Source organism: Macaca nemestrina, chromosome 3, assembly GCF_043159975.1.
Source record: "Macaca nemestrina isolate mMacNem1 chromosome 3, mMacNem.hap1, whole genome shotgun sequence".
NCBI lineage: Eukaryota > Metazoa > Chordata > Mammalia > Primates > Cercopithecidae > Macaca > Macaca nemestrina.
Genome location: NC_092127.1, coordinates 162661426 through 162681062, shown reverse-complemented (window position 1 = coordinate 162681062; position 19637 = coordinate 162661426).

The window sequence follows — 19637 nt, the reverse complement described above, 5'->3', positions numbered from 1 at the left end:
AGACTCTATATAGAGTCTTAGCCTTCTGAAGACTAAGAAAGCCAACTGAAGATATTCAATTTATACCATAGTTAAAGGAACACCAACACTTCCAGATGAGGAAGGAATCAGCTTAAAAAAGTCAGTGTGTCGCTTATCCCTAAACAAGCCCAATAGCTTCCCAGCAATGGTTTTTAACCAGTCTGAAATGTCTGAAATTACAGATATAGAATTCAGAATCTGGATGGCAAGGAAGCTCATCAAGGTTCAGGAGAAACCTGAAATTCAGTGCAAGGAAGCCAAGTAATCCAGTAAAACAACTCAAAAGCTGAAGGATGAAATCACCAGTTTAAGAAAACCCCAAACTGAATTCTTGTCATAATACAATTGAAAGTATGAACAGCAGAGTAGATGAAGCTGAGGAAAGAATCTCACAGCTCAAAAACCAATTCTTTAAATCAACTCAGGCAGAAATAAAGAAAAAAGAACTAACAAAAATGAACAAAACCTTTAGGAAATATGGAGTTTTGTAAAGAGACCAAATTGATAATTCATTAGCATTCCTGACAGAGAAGGAGAAAGAATAAACAACCTGGAAAGTATATTTGAGAATATAGTCTATCAAAATGTCCCTAGTCTCACTAGACAGGTTGACATGCAAATCCAAGAAATACAGAGAACTCCAGCTGGATACAATTCCAGATAACCATCTCTGAGGCACATGGGCATCAGATTCATAAAGGTCAACACAAAAGAAAAAAAAATCATAAAAGTAGCTAGAGAAAAGGGGAAGGTCACTTGTAGAAGGAACCCCCTCAGGCTAGCAGTAGATGTCTCAACAGAAACCCTACAAGCCAAAAGAGATTGGGAACCAATTTTCAGCACCCTTAAAGAAAAGAAATTCCAACAAAGAAATTCTTGTCCCAACAAACTTAGTTTCATAAGTGATGAAAAACTAAAATTCTTATCAGACAAGCAAATGCTGAACGAACACATTTCTACTAGACCAGCCTTACAAGAGATGTTTAAGGGAGTGTTAAATGTGGAATCAAAAGAATGACACCTGCTACCACAAAAACACACTTACGCACATAGCCCAGAGGCACTATAAAGCACCTATCCAATCAGATCTACATAACAACCAGCTAATAACACAAGATGGCAAAGATCACACATATCAATTTTAGCCATGAATGTAAATGAGCTAAACACCCCTCTTAAAAGACACAGAGTGGCAACCTGGATAAAAAGACAGAACCCAACCATCTGTTCTTTTCAAGACACCCATCCCATGTGTAATGACACTTAGAGGCTTAAAGTTAAAGGATTAAGAAAGATCTACCATGTAAAAAAAGAGCAAAATTCACTGTTCTTATATCAGTAAAACAGACTTTAAACCATTAAAAATTAAGAAAAACAATAAAGGCCATTACATAATTATAAAAGGTACAATCCAACAAGAAACTTTAATATCCCAAATATGTACATGCCCAACATTACAGAACTCAGATTTATAAAACAAGTTCTTCTTGGCCTACAAAAAAACTTAAAAAGCTGCAGAATAATATTGGGAGGCTTCAACGCCTCACTGAGAGTGTTATGCAGATCACTGAGGTAGAAAACTAACAAAGAAACTCTGAACTTCAACTCGACACTTGACCAGTTGGACCTAATAGACATCTCCAGACAATCCACTTGGCAATCACATAATATACATTCTTCTCATCTGCACATGGAACATTCTAAGATGAACCACATGTTCAGTCATAAAGCAAGACTCAATAAATTCAAAAAAATTAAAATCACACTAAGCCCACTTTCAGGCCTCAGCATAATAAAAATAGAAATCAATATCAAGAAGATCTCTCAAAACTATCTAAGTACATTGGAATTTATGTTGGAATTAAATCACTTAACCCTGAGTGAACATTGGGTGAATAACTCCTGAGTGAACACTAAAATTAAGGCAGATATTTTTTAAAATGACCGTACTGCCAAAGCAATTTACACATTCAATACTACACCTATCACACTACCAATGTCATTCTTCACGGAGTTATATAAAAAACTATTCTAAAATTCATATGAAAACGAAAGAGAACCTCAATAATCAAAGAAATACTAGGCAAAAGAAACAAGCTGGAGGCATCACACTACCTGACTTCAAGCTATGCTATAAAGCTACCACAACCAAAAGAGCATGGTAATGGTACAAGAACAGACAAATAGAACAATTGATAAGAATAGAAAATACAGAAATTAAGCCATACATCTACAATTATCTGATCTTTGACAAGACTGACAAAAACAAGCTACAGGGAATAACTGGCTAGCCATTGCCAAAGACTGAAGCTGGACTCCTACCTTTTGCCGTATACAAAAATTAACTCAAAATGGGCCAAATACTTAAATGTATTACCTAAAAGTATAAAAATACTAAAATACAACTTAAGAAATACTATTTTCAACATTGGCCTTGGCGAAGAATTTTTGGCTAAGTCCCCCATAAGTAATTGCAACAACAACAACAACAACAGCAGCAGCAACAACAAAACAAGTGAGACCTAGTTAAACCAAAGATCTTCTACACAGCAAAAGAAACTATCAACAGAGTAAACAGACAACCTACAGAATGGGGGAAGATATTCATAAACTATGCATCCAAGAAAGACCTAATATCCAGAATATACAGGGAAGTGAAACAAATCAACAAGGGAAAATTAGCCCCATTGAAAAACGGACAAAGGATGTGAACAGACGATTCTTGAAAGAAAACATACAAGTGGTCAAAGAACGTAAAAAAAAAAAAAAAAAATGCTCTGTATCATTAATCATCAGAGAAATGTAAATCAAAACCGCAGTGAGATACCATCTCACAAAAGTCAGAATGGCTATTATTAAAGAGTAAAAAAAAACAACAGATGCTGATGGGGTTGTGAGGAAAAGGGAATGCTCATACACTGTTGGTGGGAATGTAAATTAGTTCAGCCACTGTGGAAACCAGATTGGAACTTATAACAGAGCTTATCATATAATTTTAGTCATTAAAAAAGAACTACCATTCAACCCAGCAATCCCATTGCTGGGTATATACCTAAAGGAAAATAAATCATTCTACTAAAATGACACATTTACTCATATATTCATCAATGCGCTATTCACAATAGCAAAGACATGGAATCAACATAAATTCTCATCAACCTTGAAATGGATAAAGAAAATGTGGTACATATGCACCATGGAATGCTGTACAGTCATTCAAATGAATGAAATCATGGCCTTTGCAGCAACATGAATGCAGCTGGGGGCCATAATCCTAAGTAAATTTATTCAGGAACAGAATACCAAATACCACTCTCACTTATAAGTGAGAGCTAAACATTGAACACACATGGACATAAACATGGGAACAACAGACATGCAAACCGCTAGAAAGGGTATGCAGAAAGAGGAAAGTGAGTTGAAAAACTACCTATCAGACACTTTTCTCACTACCTGGGTGGTAAGGTCTGTGATGGTTAATATTGTATCAACTTGATAGGATTGAAGGATGCCAAGTATTGTTTCTGGCTGTTTCTGTTGGGGCTGTTGCCCAAGGAGATTAACATTTGAGTCAGTGGACTGGAAGAGGAAGATCTGTCATCAGTGTGAGTGGGAAACATCCAAACCACTACCAGTGTGGCTAGAAAAAGCAGGCAGAAGAAGGTGGAATAAGCTGGCTGCTGAGTCTCCTGGTTTTTATATGTCTCCCATGTTGAATGCTTGTGCCGTTGAACATCAAACTCCAAGTTATTTGACTTTAGGACTCTTGGACTGTCACCAGTGGCTTGCCAGCATCTCTTGGGCCTTTCGTCATAGACTGAAGGCTGCACTGTCAGTTTCCCTAATTTTGAGGCTCTTGGACTCAGAATGAGCCACTACTACCTTCCTTGCTCCTCATCTTGCAGACAGCCTATCGTGTGACTTCACTTTGTGATTGTGTAAGTCAATTCTCCTTAATAAACTCCCTGTCATATATACATGTATCCTATTAATTCTGTCCCTCTGAAGAACCCTGACTAATACAGAATTCATAACCCAAATGTCAGCATCATGCAATATTCTTATGTAACAAACTTGCACTTGTACTTGCATATCTAAAATATTTTTTAATTGATAATTTAGTTTCGCTTGCTATATCATGTTTTTCTCTTAAGTAGAAATTTTATTGTGTAAAAAATTAAATGTTAGGTCAGTAGAGAAATAAATTATCAGAGGCTCTAAAATTGTGTAGGAAAAGTGGATTACATTTGTATGATAGTAAAAATTTAAATAAAATAATGTGAATTGGAAACACATTAATTTTAAATCTTTTTAGACTATACATAAATAAATTAAAATGTATTTCAAAAATTATAGTCAGCACTGTAAATTTGAAAAAAATTATGAATTTCAATTTATTTTCACTTTTATATTAATAATTATATAACAGTTTACTTATATATTCCATATTAAACTTTAAAAATGGAAAAATAATAAAAATTATCAATTGAATACATGGCCCAAAATTATATTACCTTGTGTTAAAATGGGAAAAGATATTGACAATGCAATGATACTTTCTTGATTTACAGCTACATGGAATAGCATGAATTAAACTTATCAAGACAATGTTGAGCAAAAAGAGAAATTAAATGATAATATTTTTAAAAGGTAAAATTATGACTCATGCAAATATAAAATGAATATATACCAAAGATTTATTTAACTCCATAACTAATGAATACACTAGTAGTATGTTAAAAGAAGGATTTAGAGTACTAAACATTTGGAAATGTCTAAACAGATACAAAAGTTCTTTATTTGAAAGGAAGGATTTCTGGAAGAAATCAAGTTTTTCCTCAGCAGATAAATCATTTGAATATTTATGAATTAAGGTCAATTTTATTGCAAGAAGTTATTTATCATTTACAAAATTGCAAAACTCTTAAAAACAGTGGAAGACTAAGATAACCTGGGAGATTGAACTAGAAAGAACATTCAATAATCTTCTTCTTTATTTTCCCATTTTACTTATTCACATTATTTTCTGGACAGGCAAAATAAGGTTGATTAATCTCTTTTATTTTGGTAAGAGTATGACTTAGCAAATATAATTTTTTAAGTTTATTTTATAAATCCAGGGCCATGCAACACTGAACAATTGAACAATTCCTTGGGCCAAAAAATTGATACCCAATGTTATGACCTACAAAAACTAAGATAATAGATGGGTATTGTTTAATCCACTAATCAGACATAATTTGATATGCACAATAAATAAATAATATGCATAGATATCTGTATTTGTATGAAATTCCATGTGTAAGTCCTTAGTCCTTTACACATTCATATTTAAAAAATAGCCTAAAGTTGTTAGACTGAATGTAACTATAGTGACAAAGTAAAAATTTTAAACAATAAATGAAATTTTGACTAACAATACTATTCTGAAATTTCCCAATATCATCACATGAAACATTACAGTTTCCCTGATCAATATAGGAATATTTGACAAAACTTTTTCATAAGAATCTTGATTATTTTTTCCTGAGGTTAAAAATAAATGATGAAGAAAGTTAAGGGCATTAATAAATCTCCAGGGACAATCTATAAAACATACAATTTCTAAAATATTTTTACTAGTGACATTTTATCTACAAAATTTAACCTAGGAAAACTATCTATTGTGACTAAATAACTGTATCCATGCAACTTTTGTAATAAAACACATCAAACACAGGCAACTATTTCTATTATCTCTTTTTAAAAGGTGAAAAAATAATGTTTGTAATTTCCCAAGGCACTTATGAAAATTTAAAGATAGGGAGTGGTCCCAAGATGGCCGAATAGGAACAGCACCAGTCTACAGCTCCCAGCGTGAGCAATGCAGAAGATGGGTGATTTCTACATTTCCAACTGAGGTGTCGGGTTCATCTCACTGGGACTTGTCAGACAGTGGGTACAGGACAGTGGGTGCAGCCCACTGAGCGTGAGCCAAAGCAGGGTGAGACATTGCCTCATGCAGGAAGCACAAGGGGTCAGGGGATTCCCTTTCCTAGCCAAGGGAAGCTGTAACAGATGGCACCTGGAAAATTGAGTCACCCCCACACTAATACTGAACTTTTCCAATGGTCTTAGCAAACGGCACATCAGGGGATTATATCCTGCGCCTGGCTCAGAGAGTCCCAGGCCCACGCAGCCTTGCTCCTTGCTGGCACAGCAGTCTGAGATCGAACTGCAAGACGGCAGTGAGGCTGGGTGAGGGGTGCCCGCCATTGCTGACGCTTCAGTGGTAAACAAAGTAGCCAGAAAACTCGAACTATGTAGAGCCCACCTCAGCTCAAGAAGGCCTGCCTGCCTCTGCAGATTCCACCTCTGGGGGCAGAGCATAGCTGAACCAAAGGCAGTAGAAACCTCTGCAGACGTAAATGTCCCTGTCTGACAGCTTTGAAGAGAGTAGTTGTACTCCCCGCATGGAGTTTGAGATCTGAGAATGGACAGACTGCCTCCTCAAGTGAGTCCCTGACCCCCGAGTAGCCTAACTGAGAGTCACCCCCCAGTAGGGGAAGACTGATACCTCACACGGCCAGGTATCCTTCTGATATGAAGCTTCTAGAAGAACAATCAGGCACCAACATTTGTTGTTCAGCAATATTTGCTGTTCTGCAGCCTCCACTGCTGATACCCAGGCAAACAGGGTCTGGAGTGGACCTTCAGCAAACTCCAACAGACCTGCAGCTGAGGATCCTGATTGTTAGAAGGAAAACAAATAAACAGAATGGGCATCCACACCAATACCCCATCTGTACGTCACCATCATGAGACCAAAGGTAGATAAAACCACAAAGGTGGGGATAAAACAGAGCAGAAAAGCTGAAAATTCTAAGACTCAGAGCACTTCTCCCCCTCCAAAGGAACACAGCTCCTCACCAGCAATGGAACAAAGCTGGATGGAGAATGACTTTGACGAGTTGAGAGAAGAAGACTTCAGATGATCCAACCTCTCTGAGCTAAAGGAGGAAGTTCGAACTCATCATAAAGAAGTTAAAAACCTTGAAGAAAGATTAGATGAATGGCTAACTAGAATAACCAGTGTAGAGAAGTCCTTAAATGAACTGATGGAACTGAAAACCATGGCACGAGAACTACATGATGAATGCACAAGCTTCAGTAGCCGATTCAATCAACTGAATCGGTTTGTTGATTCAGGGTATCAGTGATTGAAGCTCAAATGTAAGAAGTGAAGCGAGAAGAGAAGTTTAGAGAAAAAAAGAGCAAAAGGAAATGAACAAGAAAGATGAATAAATATGGGACTATGTGAAAAGACCAAATTTATGTCTGATTGGTGTACCTGAAAGTGACAGGGAAATGGAATCAAGTTGGAAAGCACTCTGCAGGATATTACCAAGGAGAACTTCCCCAACCTAGCAAGGCAGGCCAACATTCAAATTCAGAAAATCCAGAGAACACCACAAAAATACTCCTTGAGAAGAGCAACTCCAAGACACATAATTATCAGATTCACCAAAGTTGAAATGAAGGAAAAAATGTTAAGGGCAGTCAGAGAGAAAGGTTGGGTTACCCTCAAAGGGAAGCCCATCAGACTAACAGTGGATCTCTCAGCAGAAACTCTACAAGCCAGAAGAGAGTATGAGCCATTTTCAACATTCTTAAAGAAAAGAATTTTCAATGCAGAATTTCATATCCAGACAAATTAAACTTCATAAGTGAAGGAGAAATAAAATCCTTTACAGACAAACAAAGGCTTGGAGATTTTGTCCCCTTCAGGCCTGCTCTACCAGAGCTCCTGAAGGAAGCACTAAACATGGAAAGGAACAACCAGTAGCAGCCACTGGAAAAACATGCCAAATTGTAAAGACGATTGATACTAGGAAGAAAATCCATCAACCAAAGAACAAAATAAGCAGCTAACATCATAATGACAGGATCAAATTTACACATAACAATACTAAACAAATGTAAATGGGCTAAATGCTCCAATTAAAAGACACAGACTGGCAAATTGGATAAAGAGTCAAGACCCATCAGTGTGCTGTATTCAGGAGACCAATCACATGTGCAGAGACACACATAGGCTCAAAATAAAGGAATGGAGGAAGATCTACCAAGCAAATGGAAAACTAAAAAAGGCAGGGGTTGCAATCCTAGTCTCTGATGAAACAGACTTTAAAAGAGACAAAGAAGGCCATTACATAATGGTAAAGGGATCAATTGAACAAGAAGAACTAACTATCCTAAATATATACGCATCCAGTACAGGAGCACCCAGATTCAAAAAACAAGTCCTTAGAGAACTACAAAGAGACTTAGACACCCACCCAATAATAATGGGAGACATTAACACCCTACTGTCAACATTAGACAGATCAACCAGACAGAAAATTAAAAAGGATATCCAGGAATTGAACTCAGCTCTGCACCAAGTGGACTTAATAGACATCTACAGAACTCTACACCCCAAATCAACAGAATATATATTCTTCTCAGCACCACATCACACTTATTCCAAAATTGACCACATAGTTGGAAGTAAAGCACTCCTCAGCAAATGTAAAAGAACAGAAATGACAACAAACTGTCTCTCAGACCACAGAACAATGAAACTAGAACTCAGGAATAAAAAGCTCACTCAAAACTGCTCAGTGACACGGAAACTGAACAACCTGCTCCTGAATGACTACTGGATACATAACAAAATGAAGGCAGAAATAAAGATGTTCTTTGAAACCAATGAGAACAAAGACACAACATACCAGAATCTCTGGGACCCATTTATTCAGTGTGTAGAGGGAAATTTATAGCACTAAATGCCCACAAGAGAAAGCAGTAAAGATCTAAAACTGACACCCTAACATCACAATTAAAAGAACTAGAGAAGCAAGAGTAAACATATTCAAAAGCTAGCAGAAGGCAAGAAATAACTAAGATCAGAGCAGAACTGAAGGAGATAGAGACACAAAAAACCCTTCAAAAAAATCAATGAATCCAGGAGATTGTTTTTTGAAAAGATCAACAAAAATGATAGAATACTAGCAAGACTAATAAAGAAGAGAAGAGAGAAGAATCAAATAGACACAATAAAAAAATGATAAAGGGAATATCACCACCGATCCCACAGACTATCATCAGAGAATGCTATAAACACCTCTATGCAAATAGACTAGAAAATCTAGAAGAAATGGATAAATTCTTGGACACATAAACCCTCTCAAGACTCAACCAGGAAGAAGTTGAATCCATAACTGGACCAATAACAGGCTCTGAAATTGAGGCAATAATTAATAGCCTACCAACCAAAAAAAGTCCAGGACCAGACGGATTCACAGCCGAATTCTACCAGAGGTACAAGGAGGAGTTGGTACCATTCCTTCTGAAACCATTCCAATCAATAGAAAAAGAGGGAATCCTCCCCAACTCATTTTATGAGGTCAGCATCATCCTGATACTAAAGCCTGGCAGAGACACAGCAAAAAAAAAAGAGAATTTTAGACCACTATCCCTGATGAACATCAATGCAAAAATCCTCAATAAAATACTGGCAAACTGAATCCAGGAGCATATCAAAAAGCTTATCCACCATGATAAACTGGTCTTCATCCCTGGGATGTAAGGCTGGTTCAACATATGCAAATCAATAAATGTAATCCAGCATATAAACAGAACCAAAGACAAGAAACACATGATTATCTCAATAGATGCAGAAAAGACCTTTGACAAAATTCAGCAGCCCTTCATGCTAAAAATTCTCAATAAATTAGGTATTGATGGGACGTATCTCAAAATAATAAGAATTATTTATGATGAACCCATAGCCAATATCATACTGAATGGGCAAAAACTGGAAAGATTCCCTTTGAAAACTGGCACAAGACAGGGATACCCTCTCTCACTACTCCTATTCAACATAGTGTTGGAAGTTCTGGTCAGGACAATCAGGCAGGAGAAAGAAATAAAGGGTAATTCGAGTAGGAAAAGAGTAAGTCAAATTGTCTCTGTTTGCAGATGACATTATTGCATATTTAGAAAAACCCATTGTCTTAGCCCAAAATCTCCTTAAGCTAATGAGCAACTTCAGCAAAGTCTAAGGATACTAAATCAATGTGCAAAAATCACAAGCATTCCTATACACCAATAACAGACAAACAGAGAGCCAAATCATGAGTGAACTCCCATTCACAACTGCTTCAAAGAGAATAAAATATCTAGGAATCAAACTTACAAGGAATGCGAAGGACCTCTTCAAGGAGAAATACAAACCACTGCTCAGTGAAATAAAAGAGAACACAAACAAATGGAAGAACATTCCATGCTCATGGATAGGAAGAATCAATTCATGAAAATAGTCGTACTGCCCAAGGTAATTATAGATTCAATGCCATCCCCATCAAGCTAGCAATGACTTTCTTCACAGAATTGGAAAAAAAACAAAAACAAAAACAAAAAAACTACTTTAAAGTTCATATGGAGCCAAAAGAAAAAAAGGCCGCATTGCCAAGGCAATCCTAAGTCCGAAGAACAAAGATAGAGGCATCACACTACCTAACTTCAAACTATACTACAAGACTACAGCAACCAAAACAGCATGGTACTGGTACCAAAACAAATATATAGACCAATGGAACAGAGCAGAGCCCTCAGAAACAATACCACACATCTAGAATCATCTGATCTTTCACAAACCTGACAAACACAAGAAATGGGGAAAGGATTCCCTATTTAATAAATGGTGCTGGGAATACTGACTAGCCATATGTACAAAGCTGAAACTGAATCCCTTCCTTACACCTTACACAATAATGAATTCAAGATGGATTAGAGACTTACATGTTAGACCTAAAACCATAAAAACCCTAAAAGAAAACCTAGGCAATACCATTCAGGACATAGGCATGGGCAAGAACTTCATGTCTAAAACACCAAAGCAATGGCAACAAAAGCCAAAATTGACAAATGGGATCTAATGAAACTAAAGAGCTTTTGCACAGCAAAACAAACTACCATCAGAGTGAACAGACAACCTGCAGAATGGGAGAAAATTTTTGCAAATCTACTCATCTGGCAAAGGGCTAATATCCAGAATCTACAAAGAACTCAAACAAATTTACACACAAAAAAACAAACAACCCCATTGAAAAGTGGGTGAAGGATACAAGCAGACACTTCTCAAAAGAAGACATTTATGCAGCCAACAGACACATGAAAAAATGCTCATCATCACTAGCCATCAGAAAATGCAAATCAAAACCACAATGAGATACCATCTCACACCAGTTAGAATGGTGATCATTAAAAAGTCAGGAAACAACAGGTGCTGGAGAGGATGTGGAGAAATAGGAACACTTTTACATTGTTGGTGGGACTGTAAACTAGTTCAACCATTGTAGAAGACAGTGTGGTGATTCCTCAAGGATCTAGAACTAAAAATACCATTTGACCCAGCCATCCCATTGCTGGGTATATACCCAAAGGATTATAAATCATGCTGCTATAAAGACACATGCACGTATGTTTATTGCAGCACTATTCACAATGGCAAAGACTTGGAACCAACCCAAATGTCCATCAATGATAAACTGGATTAAGAAAATGTGGCACATATGCACCATGGAATACTATGCAGCCATAAAAAAGGATGAGTTCATGTCCTTTGTAGGGACATGGATGAAGCTGGAAACCATCATTCTCAGCAAACTATCACAAGGACAAAAAACTAAACACCACATGTTCTCACTCATAGGTGGGAATTGAACAATGAGAACACTTGGACACAGGAAAGGGAACATCACACACCTGGGCCTGTCATGGGGTTGCAGGAGGGGGGAAGGATAGCATTAGGAGATATACCTAATGTGAATGATGAGTTAATGGGTGCAGCACACCAACATGGCACATGTATACATATGGAAGAAACCTGCACTTTGTGCACACGTACCCTAGAACTTCAAGTATAATAATAATAATAAGGAAAATTTAAAGGTGATTTTAGATATAAATATAAGATATTCTGAAAGCTATTTTTTTCTTTCTTTCCTTCCTTTTTATAAATTTTGAATCTGATCTTTAAAAGGCTATGAAAATCCCCAAAAAAGTTGTGAGAAGAGAATGAACACTTAAGGACGTAAGTGTCTGGAACACAGTACTCGGTTACCTATTTAATCAAAACTACTTTGAAACATTTAAATCAAATATGCAAAATAACATCACAGTAAAACCTCAGTTATTTCATAAATAGGAACACTTTATTCTTTGTAAACCTTTTTCTTAAATCATCAAGGATATAAAATCAGCATAAAAACAAGACTATTCTGGTAAAATATGGAATCTCTACTATCTAGAGAGATTAAATGTAAAGTAAAGAATGATTTTCAGTTATAGATGAGGCCATTTATCAGAAGACTAAAGAAGTAAAATAGAGTGAACATTTGTATGATTTTAAAACATGCTATAGCTTCTTTACAAAGGTCATAATATAAATAATACAATTAACTTCATGGTGTCCTTCATTATGCTCTTTTATATTCTGAAACAAATTGATAATTTATTTAAAAATAGTAATTTCTTCTCAGGGGTATATGAAGTCAAAACCAAAAGTGGTTATGTTAATATGTGAGTCATCCACCTTTACTATCTTCAAATAAATCAAGTAGTATTTCTAAGTCTCTTTCTTTTTTCTAATTGATAAACATTGATAGCTGAAATACACATAAACAAAATATCTTCCATATGTATAATAAAAAGCAAGAGTGTAGAGGAGCCTGAATACCACAATTGTTGAGAACCAATCATTTAGGACAATAATAATCTTTTTCCTTGCTAAATGTATTTTAAAAAACAAAATTCATGTATAGTTGTGTTTCTCTGACACTACTGCTCATTCTCAATATCTCAAGAGTTCATAAGGTTTAATCAACATAATGAACTTTATTTCACAGAGATACTGGTGGGACTAAATAATTGAGAATTTTCTCTCTTATACAAACGTTTTAGCAAATTAGCAAAGTTCATAAACCTACATGAGACAGCCCTGCACATCCCTTTTACATCTTCTTAAAGTGATAAAACAAATGTATTTATTAAGAAGATGCAAAAGTATAAAAGTATAGCCTCTGTATAGTGTATAATAGTAAGAATCATATGCAACTAAATATAATTTATGCTTATTAATCAATATTTCATTGCTGTCTTTTGCTTAAAATATATTTAGGTATCAATGATGACCATTATGTAACTAAACTCAATATCAAACATAAGACCTTTAACTTACTTAAAGATCTTGGAATTTATTTCCAACTGATACATTTCAAAAAATATTTTTGAAAAACAATTTTGTCAGAACAATGATTCAATTGGATTGAACAGAAAATTCTATGCTTTTAATTTTCTTAAAAAAACATGTAGGAGAAATGATAGCTTATTTAATTAGTAGACCCCTATGTACTAGTCAGCTTTCAGTCCCATAACAAAATACTATGTTCTGTTTGGGTTAAGCAAGATATATTAATTTTTACAGAGTTCTGGAGGCTGAGAAGTCTAAGTTCCATGTGATGACTGTTTCAGCTTCTAGTCAGTTCTCTCTTCCTGGCTTCCAGAAGATCACCTTTCTGATGTATGTTTTCCTGGCCTGTCCTCAATATGTATCTTCAGCAAATGGGAAAGAGAGATTGATCTTAGTTATCACACTTTCAATGAAGACATTAATCCCATCTTGAGGGTCCCACCTTCTAGACCTCATCTAACTCTAATTATCTTCCAAAGACTCCATCTCCAGATGCCATCACATTGGAGGTTAAGATTCCAACATATGAATTTTGGGAAGACACATACATTCAGCCTTAAGGTGTTACAGGTTAATACTTTTGAAAAATCAAAATGAAATATAAAGTTAACACATGCCAAAATCTATGCAACTAATTAATTAATGAGGGAATCAGTCAGATATTACTAGTTCAAAAAAATCAAACAACCACATGTTATAAGCCCATAATGAGTTTTGAAATTAATCTATAAAATATACAAAATTGGCTTCTTCCACAACAGGGTTAGAGTGAGAGGAAAGGAAATTTGGAAAGGTATACCCTGGACACTCAGTTTCTTTTTTTGTTTTATTTATGATCTTTTTAAAACCTATTACAATTACTTCTGACAGAGAATAGAGCCAAAATGTTATTTACAATTCAAATACAATTTTTAACAAAATCTAAAATGATGACAGAAATTATGCTTTTAGAAGTAAGCATATTAACTCTGCATAATAGGGTGAAGTTACTGGAAGTCCGAGGGCCCCTCTGACGTGTTGATAATATTTCACTTCCTGATTTAGGTATAAATTATATGGGTATATTAAGTTTATACAAATTCATTAATGTGTATTTTTCAATACGTACATATTCAATAAAATATTTTAAAAAATGATTTGTTAAATTACATGCTGTTTACAAGAACCTCACTCTATTTTTTTTTAATTTATTTATTATTATTATACTTTAAGTTGTAGGGTACATGTGCATAACGTGCAAGTTTGTTACATATGTATACTTGTGCCATGTTGGTGTGCTGCACCCATCAACTCGTCATTTACATCAGGTATAACTCCCAATGCAATCCCTCCCCCCGTCCCCCTCCCCATGATAGGCCCCGGTGTGTGATGTTCCCCTTCCTGAGTCCAAGTGATCTCATTGTTCAGTTCCCACCTATGATTGAGAACATGCGGTGTTTGGTTTTCTGTTCTTGTGATAGTTTGCTAAGAATGATGGTTTCCAGCTGCATCTATGTCCCTACAAAGGACACAAACTCATCCTTTTTGATGGCTGCATAGTATTCCATGGTGTGTATGTGCCACATTTTCTTAATCCAATCTATCACTGATGGACATTTGGGTTGGAACTTTTACACTGTTGGTGGGATTGTAAACTAGTTCAACCATTATGGAAAACAGTATGGCGATTCCTCAAGGATCTAGAACTAGATGTACCATATGACCCAGCCATCCCATTACTGGGTATATACCCAAAGGATTATAAATTATGCTGCTATAAAGACACATGCACACGTATGTTTATTGCAGCACTATTCACAATAGCAAAGACTTGGAATCAACCCAAATGTCCATCAAGAACCTCACTCTAAATATAAAGACACAAATAGATTAAAAGTAAGGAGATAGATGGCTGGGCAGAGTGGCTCACAGCTGTATCTCAGCATTTTGGGAGGCTGAGGTGGGAGGATTGCTTGAGTTCAGGAGTTCAAGGCCAGCCTGGGCACATAGTTATACCCCATCTCATTAAAAAAAAAATAAAAAGAGAGAGATAGAGATAGAGAAAGATATAACTGGCTAACTCTAATCAAGGGTAAGATAAAGTACTTGTATTAACTTCAGACAAAGTAGATTTTAGAGCCAGGAAAATTATCAGTTGGTAAAGACAATGGAATGAGACCAGAGAAGTCTCAGTAGAAGTTGTAGCACATTATGTCAGTGTCAAATTATATTTTAACCAAAGAAAACCATGGTGACCTGAGCAAAGTTAATCAGTCGGGTGGAGAACAACAATTTTAGAGATATGGAAAACAAGTGGGAAAATAATTGTTAATACAACAATGACAATAATAATAGTCATGGCTCTCTTCTTTTGTACTTGTCTGTGCTAAAGATTTTGGTTTATTAAAAGCTGTTCTCAAAACTGACTCTGGTCTTATATCTTCCACTTCTTTGTCATCCGCTCTCCAAATATTGACTAATTCTGACAGCCTCTCTCAGGAGCTTGTTAAGCTAATTTTATTAGTAGTAAGTTCATGTCTTACAGCCTAATATATGTGTTTTATTTCAAGGAAATCTCTTTTCTGCATAGCATTCTCTATATTTTCTTCTTCACCTCAGTCTTCTAATGATTCCCTAATTGATGTTTTCCATATAAATTCTCAGATTGTTACTCACTTGTACTAACTTTTTGAAGATTTTTCTGAACCTTGGATTCGCTTCTACACAGACAACCATTAGCCTCAAGGCTGCATGTAAATTTGCTCCCATATTTAGCTGTCTGGCCTTGATGTTATCTCTACGTCTAATCTCAGAATTCCTTTGGCTCAGGTTCAGTTGTAACAACACGCTAAGCTGCAGGAACGGTTAGGTTCTAACTGAGGAATACCTTCATTTATCCAGATTAACTCTGGTATTCTGCTTCCCTGACCAATAATCCATCCAAAAATTATATCAGAGACTTGAGTGTGAAGTCTCAGTTTAAGATAAACACTTTCATCATTTTATACTCATATGTCTACAATTCTACTCCTAAACGTACACAATGAAATAACACCGGAAATTACTTTAGAACTTTGAATTTCTCAGATCTAATTTTTCTATAGACCTTGATAATAACTGCTGAATCACTCACCTGAAATTATGTCTGCTGTCCTAAGATTATTCGTTTTAGTAGAGTTTAGTCTTTCTGTCCTTATTTTAACATTATAAGTACCTCTTGTAATAGTCTTTATACAGAACTTTATAATTTATAACCCCTAGGAATTAGGAAGGGCATATATTTTATCGGTCATATTTTTGTTTTTGTAGATTAATGGTGGCTTAAAAAATGGTTTGCAATATCATGAAACTTAATGTTACAGACAGAAGCTTAACTCAGATCTTCAGATATGGTTTTCTATTGATTAGTGGTTAATATAACAATCTCCTAAAAGACACTTCATATTATTCCATTTCACACTGCTGATAAACACATACCTGAGTCTGGGCAATTTTTAAAATAAAGAAATTTAATTGACTTACAGTCCCAAGTAGCCAGAGAGGCCTTATAATAATGGCTGAAGGTGAAAGGCACATCTCACATGGCGGAAGAAAAGTGAAGAAAACTTGTGCAGAGAAACTCCCCTTTGTAAAACCATCAGATCTTGTGAGAATTATCTGCTATCATGAGAACAGCATGGGAAAGACCTACTCCCATGATTCAATTGCCTCCCACCAGATCCCTCCCACAAGACACGGGATTTCAAGATGAGATTTGGGTGGAGACACAGGAAAACCATATTATTTCACCACTGGCCCCTCTGAAATCTCATGTCTTCACATTTCAAAACCAATCATGCCTTCCCAACAGTCCCCCAAAGTCTCAACTCATTTCAGTATTAACTCAGAAGTCCACAACCCAAAGTCTCATCCAAGACAATGCAAGCCCCTTCTGCCTATGGTCCTGTAAAATAAAAAACAAGTTAGTTATTTCCTAGATATAATGAGGGTAAAAGGCATTGGGTAAATACAGCCATTACAAATGGGAGAAATTGGCCGAAACAAAGGGGCTACAGGCCCTATGCAGGTCTGAAATCTAGCAGGGCGGTCAAATCTTAAAGCACCAAAATGATCTCCTTTGACCACATGTCTCACATCCAGGTCACACGTTGCTGCCAGACGCGGATTCCCTTGGTCTTGGGCAGCTCTGCTCCTGTGGCTTTGCAGGGTACAGCCTCCCTCCCAACTACTTTCGTGGGCTGAGTTGAGTGTCTGTGGCTTTTCTAGGTGCATGATGCAAGCAGTCAGTGGGTCTATCATTCTGGGGTATGGAGGACAGTGGCCCTCTTCTCATAGCTCCACTAGGCAGTGACCCAGTAGAGACTCTGTATGGGGGCTCCCACCCCACATTTCCCTTCTGTAATGCCCTAGCAGAGGTTCTCCTCCAGGACCCCAACCTTACAGCAAACTTCTACCTGGGCATCCTGACATTTTCATACATCTCCTGAAATCCAGGTGGAGGTACCCAAACCCCCATTCTTGATTTCCATGCACGTGCAGGCTCAACTCCACATGGAAGATGCCAAAGCTTGAGGCTTACATCCTCTGAAGCTAGGGCCCCGGCTCTACTTTGGCCCCTTTCAGCCATGGCTGGAGTGCCTGTGAGAGGTGACAAGGTGCTAGCAGCCCTCACTCTCAGCACCTCCTCGGCCTCGGCATCCACTCCGGTGGCACTTGAGGAGTGCTCCACCCTGCCATGGCACTGTGGAAGCCCCTCTCTGGGCTGACTGAGGCAGGAGGCAGCTCCCTCTGCTTGCAGAGAAGTGTGGAGGGAGAGGCAAGGGCGGGAACCAGGGCTGTGAGCAGTGCTCACAGTCCAGTGCGAGTTCCAGAGGGCACCAGAGCGGGCTCGGTGGACCCTGCACACGGAGCGGCCAGCTGGCCCTGCTGGTCCAGAGCAGTGAGGGGCTTACACCCCCAGCCAGCAGCTGCAGAGACCAATAGTTGCCGGCTGGCACTACACTGAAGTTCTCGCGGGGCCTCAGCTGCCTCCTTGCAGGGCAGGATTTGGGACCTGCAGCCCACTATGTCCGAGCCCCACTCCCCCCCACCCCCCCACACTGTGGGGCCCTGTGAGGCCCAAGCCTCCCCAAGGGGCACCGCCCACCTGTTCCCTGAGGCCCGGTACTATCAACCGCCCAAAGGCTGAGGGGAGTAGGGGTGCACGGGCAGGATTAGCAGGCAACTCCGCCTGCAGCCCCAGTGCCCCATCTGCTGGGTGAGGCCAGCTGGGCTCCTGAGTCTGGTGGGGACTGAGGAACTTTTATGTCTAGCTAGGGGATCATAAACACACCAATCAGCACTTTGTGTCTAGCTCAGGGTTTGTAAATACACCAATCAGTATTCTGTCTAGCTCAAGGTTTGTAAATACACCAATTGGTACTTTGTATCTAGCTAACCTAGTGCGGACTTGGAGAACTTTTCTGCCACTCTGTGTCTAGCTCAAGGATTGTAAATGCACCAATCAGCACTCTGTGTCTAGCTCAGAGTTTGTAAATACACCAGTCAGTACTCTGTGTCCAGCTCAAGGTTTGTAAATACACCAATTGGTACTCTGTATCTAGCTAACTCTGTATCTAGCTAACCTAGTGGGGACTTGGAGAACTTTTCCTTCTAGCACTCTGTGTCTAGCTCAAGGATTGTAAACGCACCAATCAGCACTCTGTCAAAACGGACCAATCAGCTCTCTGTAAAATGGACCAATAACCTTTCTGTAAAATGGACCAATCAGCAGGATGTGGGTGGGGCCAGATAAGGGAATAAAAGAGGGCTGCCCAAGCTAGCAGTGGCAATCTGCTGGGGTTCCCTTACACAGTGTGGAAGCTCTGTTCTTTTGCTCTTTGCCATAAATCTTGCTGCTGCTCATTTTTTGGGTCCACGCTGTCTTTATGAGCTGTGACACTCACCGTGAAGGTCTGCAGCTTCATGCCTGAAGCCAGCAAGGCCACAAACCCACTGGGAAGAACAAACAACTGTAGACGCGCTGCCTTTAAGAGCTGTAACACTGATTGCCAAGGGCTGCACTTCACTCCTGTTAGCGAGACCACGAACCCACCAGAAGGAGGAAGCTCCAGACACATCTGAATGTCTGAAGGAACAAACTCCGGACCTACCATCTTTAAGAACTGTAACACTCAACAGCGAGTGTCCGCGGCTTCATTCTTGAAGTCAGCAAGACCAAGAAACCACCAATTCTAGACACACCAGGGACCCAGGACACAAAGTCGCTAGGGTGCACACAGCACAGGAACCCTGGACCTGGCCTATGAAACCACTTTTTTCTCCTAGGACCCTGGCACTGTGATGGAAGGGGCTGCCTCCA